We start from the raw sequence: 16,161 nt of genomic DNA, 5'->3' as shown, positions 1-16,161 counted from the left end.
ATCTTGCCTCATTTTGAAAACTGAAACCATACCCTGTACCGCATCTGATCACAATAAAATAACAGTGGAAACCAACATAGAATGAACCTTAGAAGCTATGCCAGCTCATGGTGACTGAACAACACACTTTTAAGCAGAGGGTCACCGATGCAATCAATGGGTAAAATACCAAAGTTCTCAACAACAGTTGAGAGTGGAAATGGAATATTCACAGATTCATGATACAACGAATGCAGCAGTACTAAAAACAGTGATCATATCAATAAACACCACATGAAAATCCAAGATCTCAAATACACAAACTAACAGTTCATGTCAAGTATTTAGAAGGCAAAGCAAACCCAAGTTAGAAAAAGGAAAGAAATAGCAAATATCAGAGCAGAAAGAAATTAAACAAGGATTTAAAAATATGAAAATGTGTTCAAACAATGAGTTGGTTCTTTTGAGATTATGAACAAAACTGATAGACTTTTAGCTAGATTCACCAAGAAAGAAAGAAAGCGCTGAAACAAGTAAATAAGATTAGCGATGGGGGGGGGGGGGCAGGAGGGAAAGACAGTAGCCTATGTAATCAGGCAAGAGAAATAAGTAAAGGAATTCAAATAGGAAGAAATCTAATTATCCTTGTCTGTTGGTGGCATGACTCTACAGTTAAAGGGCCCTATGACTCCACCAGAAGATTCTTAGAGCTAGTTATAGATTTTAGTAAAAAAGCAGAATTTCTTACAAGTCAGCATAGGAAAACCAGTAGCTTCTCTATATGACAATATGAGTCTGGAAAGTGATGCTATTCATAACAACTACAAAGAAATAACCGAGGAATAAACTCGAGAGTGAAGGACCTGTGCAACTCGGACATGGACTCTGTTGCTTGCTTTTTGATCACTTCCCCCTGGCGGGGTTGCCTCACCACAGGTCACAGGGGAAGAGGATGCAGCTTGGTCCTGATGTGGCTTTCTGTGCTGGGGTTGGTTGGGGGAGGCTCCCCTTTTCTGAGGAGTAGGGGAGGGGAACAGGGGAAACAAGGAGAGGAGGGAGGGGGCCATAATTGGAATGTAAAGTGAACTTTCACAAAGGAAATACATTTAACACCCTATAATATGCTTCTATTAGTTATTTTTGTTGATTCTGTGACCAAATACTTGGCAGGAGGCAATCTGATGGCAGAAGGGTTGATTCTGGTTCATGGTTGCAGGTACCACAGTTCATAGCAGGAAGATACAGCGGCAAGAACAGGAAGCACCCATAGTCAGGAAGCAAGTATCCAGAAATGTCTGCGCTCAGCTCACTTTCTCCTTTTTCTTCAGCCCAGGGTTCTAGGCCTCTGAATAGAACTGCCTGTTCTAATATTTACTCAGATGTGTTTGGTTGTTCTGCCAGCACTTAAGTCTATGAACTATGTAAGTGCCTAATGCCTGCACAAGCTAGAAGAGGGTATCAATTCCCCTGCAACTGGAGGTATGGATGCTGTGAGCTGTCAAATGGATGTTTAAGAGCAGGTCCTCTGGGAGAATAGCCCATGCACTTCACTACTAAGCTCCAATACTACCCACTTTCAGTGTAAGTCTTCTCACTTCAATTAACTTATGCCAGATAGCCCCTCACAAACATGCCCAAAGATTTGTTTCCTTAGTGGTTCTATAGCCCATCAAGGCAGCTATAAGATAAACCATCACAGCACTGGAAAACAAAACTGAAAACACTGAGAGGAAAGGCTGCCATGTTTATAAATTGGAGTCGTTAATAAGGTTTAAGGAATAATTATTAATAATAATTAATAAAATATCCATATACTCAAAGTGACCTGTAGATTCAAAGCAACCCATCTCAAAATGTAGATGGCATTCTTCCCAGAACTCTAGTTCATAAGGAGGCACAGAGAGACTGGAGAGATGGCTCAAGCATTAAGAGCAGGTCCTGCTCTTCCAGAAGACCCGAGTTCAGTTCCCAGCAACCATGTCTGATATCTTGCAGCAACTCTAGTTCCAGGAGAACCAGTGCCCTATTCTGGCTCCCACAGACACCTGCACATGCATGGTACAAACTCTCACGCATAGATATAATAAAAATCAATTAAAATTTTAAAAAGGCAGTACAATAGCCAAAACAGACAGGAGCAAAAAGAGAAAGGTGAAGGTAAGAACAAAGCTGGCTGCAGGATATACTACAGAGCCATTGTAGGGTTTTGGTAAAAGAACAACAACGATAACAAAACAACAACAAAACAAAGAAAAGCAAAAACAAAAAACAAAAAACAAAAAAACAAGAAACAAAAACAAAAACAGAGGACGGAATCAATCAATGAAACAGAACTGAGATGCTCGAAGTAAGCTCAGGTGTTCATAGCCAACTGATTCCCAAAAAAGAAGCCGATAATATATACTGGAGGAAAAAAAAAACCATGCTGGAAAATTTGTATGTTAATTGGCAGAAGAGTGAGACATGGCTTTTATCTCTCAACTTGCACAAAAATTAACTCACAATATCCAGCAGAGGTTTGTAAGACCAGAAACTCTAAAACTATAGATGAAAACAGAGGGCTATTTGAGACAGTGGAGCTGTCAATGTTCTGTTGAACTCTAAAAGCATAGAAAACAAAATAAAAACATTGGCAAATGTGATGATAGGAACTGAAATGGCTCTGTAAAGCAACAGGACTATCAATGGGATGAAGAGATGACTTACAGAGTAGGAGGAAATTTTTATCAAGCACTTATTTGAGAAACAAACTTAATAAGCATTCTAATTAAAATAGGCAACTGATCTAAGTATAAAAAAATGAAAAGAGTATCAGTAATCTACCAACACAAAAAATGTTCACTATCATTAACCATCATGAAAATATAAATAAAAAGTCCATGAAATGATCATCTATCACCATCATTAGCCCCGCCCCCATTCCATTTGCTGATGAGGATGGGAAAAGAGCCTTACACACTGCTGGCGGGATATCGATGAGCATTACCCACATGGTGTACACTGACTGTTCTTCAGAACACTATCTGCCCCTGGGCATAGTGTCATGTGCTTTTAATTCCTGCCCTTGGAAGGCAGAGACGGATCTTTCTGTACTTGAGGCCAACCTGGTCTACATAGCAAGTTCCAAGTCAGCCAGAACTGGGAGATCCTACCTCAAAACAATGAAACAATAACAACAACGGAACTATCTGCCTCATACGCACCAGGGTTAGTCTCAGGGGTTCCTCTTTGCTCTGTGTGCTCTGCCTGACTAGAGAGAAGCTCCAGGTCAAGGCCATCTTCAGCTGCAGCCCTCTCATCCACAGGAAGCTCTGTAGCATCCCCTCACCTGACTGCAGCTCCATTTCCTTCTCATCCTTCCATTTCCTCAAAGAGAGCTTCAAATGCAAAATCCCCCAAGTCCTCAGACTCCCAAGCTAATGAAAGGAGTCAATAAGAACGCGGGCAAGAGCCAGGTGTGGACAGGTGTGCCTTTAATCCTGGCGGAGGCAGAGAGGGACAGAGGATCTCATTGAGGCTGACTGCCAGCCTGGATCACCTACACAGTGAGTTCCCCTGCCATCAGGGCTACAGAATGAGGTTCCGTCTCAAAAAGCAAACAAACAAAAACCCAAGCACAAAGGAGATGTAAAAGTGAAGCTTGTAATTCCAAGCAGGACCTAGACTGGTCCTCAGTACAGTGCTCGGGCAGATTCCTTTCTGGTGTTTATGGTACGCATCTTAGTGAGTTGATTTCCAAACTAAAACAAATAGCCCTTACCTTTTAGAGACTGCTTGTGAAACAGAACCTGGTCATGTGTTCCTCCCATTGAAAGAAAGTCCTTTGTTTATATTGTATTTTATGCTCAGATTTTAATTCTTTAGCAAGTCATGAATTTTTCAAACTGAGATTAGAATCCCTGTATCTGAAGGGAAAGGGGGTGGGGTGGGGGTGGGGGGGTGGGGGGGGAGGGGGGTGGGGGGGTAGGAGGGGGGTGGCAAAATATATTTCTGCCTGGAGTGAGAAGATTAAAACCAGCAGAAGAATCAGATCAAAGAGAGGGTGTAGTGTACGTTAAACAAATGTCAACTTTAACTATGGGTTTCTATCCGCAACACTGGGAAGTGAATCTCCCGGAGCCTTTCTTTTATTTATAATCAGCACAGAAGTCAGTCCGTCCTCTCCTGTGGTTATGCACTAGAAGATTACATAATGACCACTGCTTATCTTCGTGCCAACCAGGGGCTTTCCACTGTCAAAGCCAAGCTGCCCCGGGTCTCACAGAGGCCAGCAGAATTCAGAAATTCCTGAATGACCTTCACATTGAAAACACATACACAGTGCGTCTCAGCATGGTTTCAAGGACTTTCACTAACTTGGCAATTTTGAGATATGATTGATTCAGAGTCCTGGCAAAGTCAGTATTAAGAAATAGAAAATTGAGATTTTTTTAAAAAATAAAGGTCAAAGTATAGGTGTATCTTAGATTATTTTGTGTAAAAATCTGAGAGACTCTTACTATTTGCCCCTTTCCTGAAGAGGGGTCTAATATGGACAGAGGTTTAGGGACAATCTTAGAGTCTTGACGCAGCAGGTGTCCTGTGGGAGCAAGCTAGTGATGATCATGCGCAGTTAGCAGGCAGTGATGTTTAGAAGGTAGGTGAGTGGGGCAGAAATTATCAAAGGCAAAGCAACGCTTCTGTATATGAAGCCTTAAGAACTCATCTCTCCTTTTTTCTGAGTGACTGTTACTTAAAATCTAGCACAAGACAGAAAATAAATCAAGGGATAAATAGCCCATCGGTAGAACAATTTTTGTGCAGCATGCGTAAGACCTGAACCTCAGCACCACAAGAGATAAGAAATGAATAAAAGGACTAGCCGAGCTTGTTGGCTTACATCTGTAATCCTAGCACTTGGGAGGCTGAGTCAGATTTGCTTCGATTTAAGAGGCTAGACCGGGCTGCCCAATGTTCATAATGAGGGCTTGACTATCTATCATAAGCCTACAGAATGCTGACACATACTGGCATAGCTACGTGGAGGAGACGTCATCACTGAACTTTAGAGGAAGCACCCAGGGAAAGGCTGTGCTAACCTCGGAGTGAATTGTGCTACAGTTCTGGGAAGAGTCGTGGGAAAACTGTCTTCCGGCATCCCGGAAGAAGATTAACTTCAAGTGCTTTTTTGTTTTTGTTGTTGTTGTTGTTGTTGATTTGTTTTTTTATTTCTCTGTGTAGCCTTGGCTATCCTGAACTCACTTTGTAGACCAGGCTGGCCTCGAACTCACAGCAATCTGCCTGCCTCTGCCTCCCGAGTGCTGGGTTACCTTCAATTGCTATGCCTTAGGACCCTACATAACTTGGGAAGCAGGGCAGGAACCAGTCTCACGCTCAGTAAGGACTCTTACGGCTGGGGTGCCAGAAAATTGCTCAGCGTAATCGTCCCTTGGAAACTGAATGGGGCCAGTTCTCTGGGAAGCTTCTTATAGTGCAACACTCTACCACACCATGAAAACCACGAGGCCTCTGGATAGGATGGTTCTGGGAAGGCTGCCCCAAAGAGCTGGGAAGGGCCACTTCCAGCTGCCTCCCCGGCGGGCACTGTTGAGGAGACTATCCGTCCACACTGCAGAAAGCCAATGGGGTGATCATCATGGATGGAAATTTGAAAAGGTATGGCCCCCATAGACTCATATGTGCTTGGTCCATAGGGAGTGGCACAATTAGGAGGTGTTGGAGTAGGTATGGCTTTGTTGGAGGAGGTGTGTCACCGTGGGGGCAGGCTTTGAGGTCCCCTATGCTTATGCTATGTGGCACACAATCATCCTTCTGCTGTCTGCTAATAAAGGTGTTGAGCGCTCGGCTCCTCTGGTACTATGTCTGCCTGCATGCTGCTATGCTTCCCACCATGACGATGATGGACTAAGCCTCTGAAACTGTACGCCAGCCCCAATTAAATGTTTTCCTTTATAAGAGCTGCCGTGGTCACGGCGTCTCTTCACAGCAATAAGACCCAAACTAAGACAGAAGAACTGGCCGTTCTGATCACTCTCTTGACAGAACCTTGGGTCAGCTAGCAAGGAAGAAGAGAGCTCACTAATGCTCTCTGGAAATGAAGAGCCGAACATGCCGAGTTGCCTCTCTGCTCTTGATTCGGCCTGACCACCTCTCCTTCCCTGAATGGTGGTGACCCTTTGCTCCTAGCTTCCTGGAGACATCTGATTTAAACCGAAGCATTTGCTGTCAGATGCCCTCTTCTGTGCTTACAGCCCATTATGAGATTCAAAGGCTCTTAATGAACAAAGGGACTTAGTGCAACCACACAAACGATTTCAGCTCTGCAAGCCCTCACAACGGCATCTACAGATTGATTTGAGGCTCTGGTAGAGAAAAGCAAGAAAGCAACTCAGAGAGGCTATAATGAAATGGATGGTCGGGGCCTGAGCCAGTCCCTGGGAACTACCTTAAATATGTTTGCCACTATAGTTTTCTGTTGTTTCCTTTGCAATTACCCTGAAGCCTCTATGGACCCTTACTTTCTTTATCAGCTCTTTTCAGTTAAATCTGGAGGAGACAAGGCAAATAGTTATTTCGGTCAATGCAGTTTTCATGTGTATTTATTTTTTGCATGTATTCCTTAACAAGCAACATCAGAAGAAAGGGCACTTAAGGTACAAAACGGAAAACTTGCTTTTCAGAGAGGATTCAAGCCACTTGAAATTACAATGGAATCTGCATTTTCCTGTGTACTCTGGGAAAAGATAATGTCTTTGGTAGACAAGCTGGCATGTCATTTTTTTTTTTTAAAGAAAAATTTCTTCTTTCCTGTGCCTTGGTTCAACATAGCCACATACTGAGAGTGTCAACTCTGATGGGAGAGGTCCCTCTCCCAGTTCCCTCTTCTGCTAGGAAGCATTTAGGCTAGCATCTTCAAATACGACCCTAAGAGGGAGCTCCCCAAAACCATCAGCACATGGGAAACTACAAGCAGGAGTCTCTGGCACACAGAACAAGGTAAGCTCTTCAACTGTGTATTTTACATACAATGATTATAGTGACATTTTGTTTTGTTTTTACTTGTGGTGGAGTTAGCATTTTAAATTCTGTAATGATTTTTTTCCCATTTTAAATAATTTACTTATTAGAACTGTAAGTTAATTACTACCAGAAAACAAAAATAAAATTTTTTCCTTGTATGAATAAGTGAGCATAACGAGAAAGTGAAAGGAAAGTTTGAAATAAGGCAGGCCAGCTCTGGAGGTACACTGGGGACACCAAGAAAAGTAGAGATGTGAAAAGAATTGTTGGTGTACTTTTCTTAAGGGCAATTAAAGAAAGAGAACTAAAACCAATTCCAGATTTTAAATACATACACAAAGGATCTTAAAATTCTGGAAAAAAAAAATCACTGAATGAATCACCTCTTTTATGCCATTAAACCCATCCATCCCTGGGGAGATAACTCATTTAGTGAAACCTCCAGTTACAGACAGACACCTGATAACACCGTGTCCCTAAGGCTCCCAAAGGTTGAGTAACAGGAGGTCACGTGCTGTGTTACAGCCTCATCTGCTTGGTATCGCAGCAAGCCAAGCCTTAAAGACGCATTGTCTGTAAGACTTTTCAAGTTACGGATATTACTAGTGCTATTGTTTAGCATAGGATGGCAGCGTGGCTTTCGGGACTAATAATTGGCCAGAATATTTTGAAGATTGCCTGGCTGACCATTCCCAGGCTGGTAGCGGCCCAAGCGCATTACTGTTGGATAATTGTGCAATCTACCACTGGATCTGTTTCCCTGGACTCAAGGCTGAGCGAGGAGGAATTTTCTGCATTAGGAGCAGCCTCTCTCCAATCCTTAACTTTTCTCTTCCATAATTGTTTGCTGTCCCTCGATACCTCTAATTTCTGTTGTTTACTGAAGTCCTGCTGTGCTATGATTACATGTGCCATGGAACTTGACCACTTAGCAGAACTGGTTATAGCACAGCCAGAACCAGGAGAGGACACGGATTCAGAAATGTGTCGAATCAGCATCTCCTGTCATCTAAATTGCTCCCCCAAGGGGGGAGTTAAGCTCATTGGGAGACTCTAATAACGCAGGCCACAGGGGTACCCCTTCATAAATTACTATTCCTTCATGATAACACTTCCTCTTCCATTGCAATTTCCTTGGTTGCTAGTAGTGACTGCTAGTTGCATCCAAGAGCCTGGGGAAAGGAGATGCTGTGGAGATAATAGAAGCCAGATGCAGAACGTGCAACAGCTTTGGGAAAGCACTGCTGTAAACCATGACGTAGACGTGCTGGAGTATTTTGTCCCTCCATCCCCCTGCCCTCCCACCACCTCCTCCTCCTCATTCATTCACCTCGATATCAAAATAACGCCCAAAATGAAATTTTAGATACCGTGTAAAGTTGAATGTATATCGTATTCCTACAACCCTCAAATTTACCTGTAAAAAGGAATCGAGCACTTGCAGAACGCAGGATACCCCTGCTGAGAATTTGCATGCATATGTAAAATATTACAGGAGATTAAAATGTATATACCTGAAGACTGTTTTGTCTTTATGTAGCAAACAGAAATCTATTTTAATGGCATAAGAGACATTTTCCTTGACAATATCTAACTCACATTAGATTATTTTGCCTCAAAATACCAATGTTTATGATGAAAGTGGACGTAGACATTCCATCCCATGCTGGCGAGGCTGCTGGAGTCTAACCCTGGAAGCCACTGGTGACTGACCATCTTTTCAGTTCTATGGAAGGACACCCTTCGCCCACTATATTAAAGGCCAAACCTCACACACACACACACACACACACACACACACACACACACACACAGAGAGAGAGAGAGAGAGAGAGAGAGAGAAAGGGGGGAGGTGGTACCGTTTGTCATTTGAAATATCCCCATTAGGAACTGCTACTTTTACAGACATGTGCTGTGTACTCAGACATGAAAATATTCATCAGATGGTTTTATTAATAGATGTAATGATAGTGAAAAATATTTTTCTTTTCTTTCTTTTTTTTTTTTTTGGTGGTGAAGTAAGTCAAATGTAAAATAAATGGTTGGTTTGAAATACTGTGAAGGTATAAAGTATAAAAGTCTAGGAACATTAGAAGGGTTCCACAGCCGTAGCAGTGCTGGACCGCGTGAGAGTGACAGGTCTGTCTGTTTTCTCCCAGATCACTTAGCTTAGGAGTACAGAAGGAGGGCATTCTCGCATGAGGCTTTTAAATTCATGTAAACTACTTTTTAATATTTTCTTGCTAATAATGTCTGGGCCTTTTGTTTAAAATTGAAAACCAAATGTGGTTCAGGGGTTTATTTCTTTGTAGTACACCATCTGCTACTGAGGTTAAATATGTGCGGCATGTAAGCATTTGTGCTTGTGAGTGTTATCATAATATTTACTTTTCAATCTGCTACTTGATAAATGGCCAAATTACCTTACATCTGTTTGCAACAGGGGTTGGAATTTTAATAGCAGTGCTATCAGGACTAAAGCCCACAGGTAGCTGAATACTAAATCTACAGTCTATTCATGAGAGTAAAGAAGAAATTGTTGCATAGAGTACATAGCCAGGACACACATAAGGCATTCATTATAAACATATATCCCAAATTTAAAAATGTACAAGCTACTCTTATTCTGATACTGTTAGCAGACATAAAAATTGGAAATATTACTACTAAGGAATTATATATAATACAACAATTTGAATAAAGATATACATTTTAAATGTTTAATAATACATTATAATAAATGATAATGACTCATAAGAAATTGAATAAGAAACCAAAAACAGTTTAAATAAGATGTGTAGGGAGATATAAAATAATAAAATTTTCACAAATTAAGATCATTACAATGAAATAGTTGGCAGATAGGCTAATTGATAGACTATGGGGAATAGATAATAGAGAAATGAAAAATAGAAATGAAGAAATCACAACACAACAGAAACCTCTGTGATATGTACAGTAGCAGATTTAAAATGTGTTTTATGAAATAACAGGTTTCAAGTGTTAGTTAGTCACATGGGTGCCACCCAGCAGTATAATCCCCTCAGCAATGTGTTCGTATTTTATGATTCTACAGTGCTCAAAAGTGAGGTTTTTAAGCAGCAATTGATTACAACTATTAAAACTTCTATTTCATTTGCTTCATTCATACTTTTGTACATTCTATGTAAAGCCGACTTGGGGATATGCAGCCTATACTTACAGAGGTGCATGTGTAATTGTAGTAATTTCCTTGTATATTTGTTACTGCAGACATTGTCACCTAGGAACAGGTTCTGGGAATAGCGCCTTGAGTGATAGGCATTTAGACAGGAAGGCCTATGAAAAGTTTATAATAGGAAAATGCCTCACAGCACCTGGCACTGAGACTGTATGGAGAATTAAGAATAAGCAGAGTTTGAGATGTAAGAAGTCAGTCTGACATAATCCTGTAAGTGCCATGGGTTTGTTACGCACTCTCCTGACCTCATGCCACCTTTCCTCCTTTACATCTGGGCATTGCATTCTTCTGTGACAACAGCATGAGGTCTTTGTCAGTTCAGTGTCTCCTCTAGCGTGCTTCTCTCATAGTCTCTTTTGAAGTGTCCTTTAATCCCGTAGCACGTCTCTGGTTGCCTTATAAGTGCTGTTTTTGTTTGCTTGTTTACTTGCTTTTTAATTATTGTCAATTATGGAGAAAAACCTTGTTCTGGGATAATAAAGTATTAATTGTGAATTTGACACAATCTGGAAGCACTGGGAGCTGGGCCTCTGGGCACACCTGTTAGGGATTATCTTGATTAGGTTCACGAATGTGGGCAGGGCCGTCTCTAGACAGAGATCTGGCCTGTATGAAATGGAGAAGCAGCCTGGGCGTGAATTCTACCTTCTCAGATTCCTGACTGTGCGTGAGATGTGGCCAGTGCTTCAGTTGGAATGCCGGACGACTCCCTTGGACTGACCTACCATAAATCTTCACACCCAAGAATTGCTTTTGCCAGGGTATTTCATCATGGCATCAGGAAGAGAAACTAAGATTTATACGAACAAAACCAAGGTTTCTATCCATAACTGACAATATTAAAAACAAACAAACAAACAAAAACAGCACTTATAATACAACCAGGGAGGTGCTACGGCATTAAAGAATGTTTTAAAAGGGACTATGAGAGAAGCACGCTAGAGAAGACATTGAAATGTATTTCTCAACTGACAAAGACCTCACGCCATTGTCACAGAGGAATGCAATGCCCAGATGTAAAGAAGAAAAGGCCTCATGGAGTCAGGACAGTGGTTAATACACCTATGGCATTTACAGGAATTATGTTTGGTATGTTGGGTTTTGACAATATTTCATTTACAGTTACGTATGTAGGTTTGTACAAGTGAGTGCATTGCTTGAAGAGGCAGAACAAAGGCATCAGATTCGTTCCCACAAATACCCAAAGCTGGAGTTGCATTCAGTTGTGAGGTGCCCCAAGATGGGTTCTTAGAACCCAGGTCAAAAGCAGTGTAACTCTTAACCACTGACCCATTTCTCCAGATCCAGGTATATTTATTTTCTTTATAATTTCAACTTGGGTGATTTTTCCCTTCACAATTTAAAGATATACTCTTTTTATATTTGATTTTACATTCACCTTTTTATATCATCCCTAAAATAACTCCCAGATTGTGTAAATTGCAGATTCCAAAAATCCTGGATCTGTCCCTGGAAGTATGAAAGACAGATTGGCACCCAGAAGACCAAACTCCAATTTAATTCAGATTCAAATGAAGAGAGAAGAGAATTTGGGAAAGACCATGTGCAAAGAGACATGCTCAAGAGGACCTTGAATTACAAGAAAACTCCAGTTTTAGGTTGAAAATGTACATTGAAAGCTGAAAGCACAAATCAAAACAAACCTTTACCTGGCAAATAATTGTCAGAAAACTGATGACTATGGACTAAGGGGGAGGGGAGAACAACTCAACTATCAAGGAGAAAACAAAAACACTCAAAGATGCTATCCGGATCTCTTAGACAGCTTTAGTAATAACATTGAGGACAGTAGACTCCTATCGTCAAAGTGCTAACTGAAGATGTTTGTCTAGAATTTTGTCTTAACCTATTAAGATTAAAGGGTAGACAAACACCTTTTCTGAAATTTAAAACCAAGAGGCTTGTTCCCACAAAAGGAACTAATTTAATAATCTCCAGCAACAGAACAAAAGAATCTAGAAGAAAGGGAAAATTCAGGAAGTGATATTAACCAAAATGTTGCTAAATCACAATACATATTGTCTAAAAGCAACCCAAAAGTTAGTAGTAACCTAGTTAAGGAGAATCTAATTCAACCAATAGACACACACACACACACACACACACACACACACACACACACACACATATGCGTGCGCAATAGAAGTTCCTCCAGTTTTAAAATCCCAAATCAAAATAACACCTTAAGCATTACCCTTAAATTAAGAAAATTCAAAACGAACAAAAGTGAAGAATCAAACACTAAAATCAGTAGAGATTTCTATTTTTAAGGGAGGAAGAGTTACAGCCTTCAACGTTGGAAAAGAGAGGCACAGAATTGGAGTCTGTTGTAGAAAGTGGTCCTTGGGGCAAAATGGCTGCCGTCTTCATGAGATCAGCTGTGCCTATTGGTAAGTCATTACCAAGGGGCCTGTGGACTATTGACATTCCTTCATAGAAGAATGGACTGGGAGGCCTATCGAACCCTATTGATACCATGGGAGTATCCATCAGCTCCCCACAGCCATTTGCATGCAATTCTGGCCTAGAATCTCTGCTGGTGCAGGGGTGGTTTGAATAAGAATACCACCCCACCCCTCCCCCACCCCATAGATTTATGTATTAGAATGCTTAGTCATCAGGGAGTGGTATTACTTGAGAAGGAATAGAAGGTGTGGCCTTGTTGAAGGAAGTGTGTGACAAGGGTTGAGCTTTGAAGTGTCAAAGCCCAAGCCAAGCCAAGTGACTTTCTCTCTTCCTGCTGCCTGAAGATACAGATGTACAACTCTCAGCTCCTTCTCCAGCACCATGTCTGCCTGCACGCCACCATGCTTCCTGCCATGATGATAATGGCCTAAACCTCTGAAACTGTAAGCCAGACCCAGTTAAATGTATTCTCCTTAAAGAATTGTGGCCATTGTGTCTCTTCACAGCAATAGAGCGCTGACCAAGGCACAGGCTTAGGAAGGTTATTTGAGGCAGGACTCCATCTATGCAGGCACAGGGAAGCCATCATCCATATCAAGAGGAACCTTTCTAGCTCAGGGGCTTCGGGATCTCTCACACTCCTACAAGTAACCCCTCCCCTACACCATGAAAGTAATTCCAGTGAAGTCATTGGCTGCCCAGGGTGAACTCTGATAGAATCGTCCTCTGGTTTGTGCTGAGACCTTATCAGGACAAGGTAGATTTTGTTGACATCTTCCTGCAAAAGGCATTCTCATAACCAGTGTTCTAGGTCAGGCAGAGTAGGAGGTATTTTTACCTACAAACCGTGTTCAAATATCACTACTTAACTCTCCAACTATAAACATTTTACCTATAGTCGGTTATCTAGGTGGTAAAAGTAATCTCTGGTCTTTAGTTTTAGGAGTACATCATTTTCTCTTGTTGAACCATAATATCACCTTCACTTTTTTACATAGAATTATTAAAAATATTTTAAGTACCTTTAGGCTATTGATTTCTTTATGCAACAAATCTCTTCAGGAAAAAAATGTACTTTAATATATACTTGTAAGTTACAATTCTATTAGACTTCAAGGCTCAGGTGAGAAATGTGTTGAAAAATAATCAAAGAAGAATGAGTCTTTGTGGATGTTACCTGGATACTCAAGAAATGAAATCTTATAATAAGCTTTCTTGGCAGGCATCTAGTCACCTCACTTGTCAGCACATCCTCTAAGGATTAATAGTCATGTTGAAGTACTGAAGGGAGAGCAGATCCAAGTGCATGCTGGGAATCAAGTGCTTAGAGAACCAAGTAGATATTGAGTGGCACAAAGGAATGCTGGTAGGAATGATGATGCAGGCCTTTGATCCCAGACCATGGAAAACAGATGGAAGCAAATTTCTGGGAGCTCCAGGCCAGCCATGGTTAAATAGTGAGACCCAAGAGCACAGCAGTCTACCAGGGCTCCTAGGGCTTTGCCATCTTGCCACTTCTGGTTAACGTTGGTGATGGGGAAGAATGTGATCTTGTTCTCAATCCATCCCATCAGCCTCTGTTTTGGTATCTGCTTCTTGGCATCATCATCTCCGTCATCTTCCCATAGAAGCATGGAGATGGACTAGTGAAGGATCAAAGTCCAGACCAGGCCCAAGATGAGCTTCAAATTCCCATCCACAATGGCTTTACTATCCTTGGCCACGGGTTTGAATCCTATGTCTGCACTTGCCCCAAACGTGCTGTACACTTCTGGGATGGGTGCCGGGCATCCGTCCCCTTCACTTTTTTAAATTTGTTTTTTATTTTGTTTTGTTTTGTTTTTGAGACAGTGTTTCTCCTTGTGTAGGCCTGGCTGTCCTGGACTTGCTTTGTAGACCAGGCTAGCCTGGAATTCACAGTGATCCACCTGCCTCTGCCTCTGAGTGCTGGGATTACAGACATGAGCTACCACACCCAGCTACCTCATTCACTCTTAAGAGGAACTATGTCTCTGTATGACTTACACCTGGTTTTATTTGAAAGCTTCCACACTAGACCCTACAGTTGATGTTTCCATCCAAATATTTTGTCTGCACAGTCATCTAATCAATAGCTTCATTGATTATTGTTGGTCCAGTCTCTTGAACTCTGCACATTAACTTCCCCAAATTGATTGACATAACCACTTTCATGGCGTAGGTTCAGCATAAAACCTTGACTTTGAAGTAGAACAGCGGAGATGTAAACTATGCCAAGTTGCACTCCAATTTACTGTGTTATTTCTTGAAAGATTAACCCACAGAAAGTTTGGATGGATTTCTTGGTCATGTATCTTAAGGGTGGAGCCTAGTCCTAGAACTGGTGCCCTTTGCATGAGGAGCAGAATAGTGTCTATGGTGTGCTGCAGGCAGCCACCATCAAAAGCCCTCCTGAGCTGCATGTGTGGTTGCCTGGGTAGCAGGAGTCGGGAAGAGGAGCTTGTGTCTAGCACCTCTAAGCCTTTCTCTATATTCCCTGCCATCTTTTCATTACTGCATCTAGTAGATTACATTCGTCTTTTGACATTTTCTCTTGTTTTAGTCTACTCTATCAAGCAGATAAGGCTTTATTACTTATTGATGGACTGAGTGATTTATTTGAGTAAATTATTTAAGGCATAGCAATCTAGGAAGACTCTGCCTTTCCTCAAATCTAAGTTAAAAAAAAAAAAAGCCCTCTAGGAGGGCTTTGATGAGCAGGCAGATATGATCTGACTAGTTGATGATTGTTCAGTTACAGGAGCTGCATCTGGCTGAGACGCAGGGCTCTTCTCCAGCTTGTCCGGTGGGCCAGCATCTTTTATCAGAGTCATGTGGATACACATATGTTCAAGCAATTTCGTGTTCCCATTTAATTTTATTCACTGGTAAGAAAGAGAGGGATTTGTATGCGAGGCATGGGCTGACACAAAATAATCCCTTTACAAAAAAACATTTGCTCATTTACAAAAGCCCTCTTTAATTCCTGTTTCCCATTCAGGGCTGCAGTCTTTACAGAACAGCTCTTGTCAAGGTTACCATGTTGTCTATCCAGAAACAGCTTTTATCATCAAAAACACACCCCACACTCCTTGAATCCAATGGTACTCTTACTTAGCTTTCTTTTTTAAAAAATGCTTTAAATGGCACACAAATATACAGGAGGCCCATGGAACAGAAAAGAGGGCCCAGAAGAAACCCCCAAAGCTATGCCCAGGAAGACAAAAAAAAAAAAAAAAAAAAAAAAAGGAAAAAAGACAGTTTGTCCAACAAATGGTGCTGGCCAACATGGATATCCACATGCAGAATAAAATTAGATTCATATCTTTACCCTGTCCAAAATCAATTCAACGTGGATCAAAGACCTTAATTTAAGACTCCCAAATGCTGAAACTACTAAAACTAACAAACAAACAAACAAGATCCTTTGGAATATGCTTCTAGACACAGAGGCAGGCAAGATCTTTCTGAACACAACAGCACAGGAACTGGCTCCA

The sequence above is a fragment of the Acomys minous genome (assembly GCF_964271855.1).
Source record: "Acomys minous genome assembly, chromosome: 3".
In the NCBI taxonomy this organism is placed as follows: Eukaryota; Metazoa; Chordata; class Mammalia; order Rodentia; family Muridae; genus Acomys; species Acomys minous.
The sequence above is the reverse complement of the archived record's forward strand: the minus strand, read 5'-3'. Positions refer to the sequence as shown.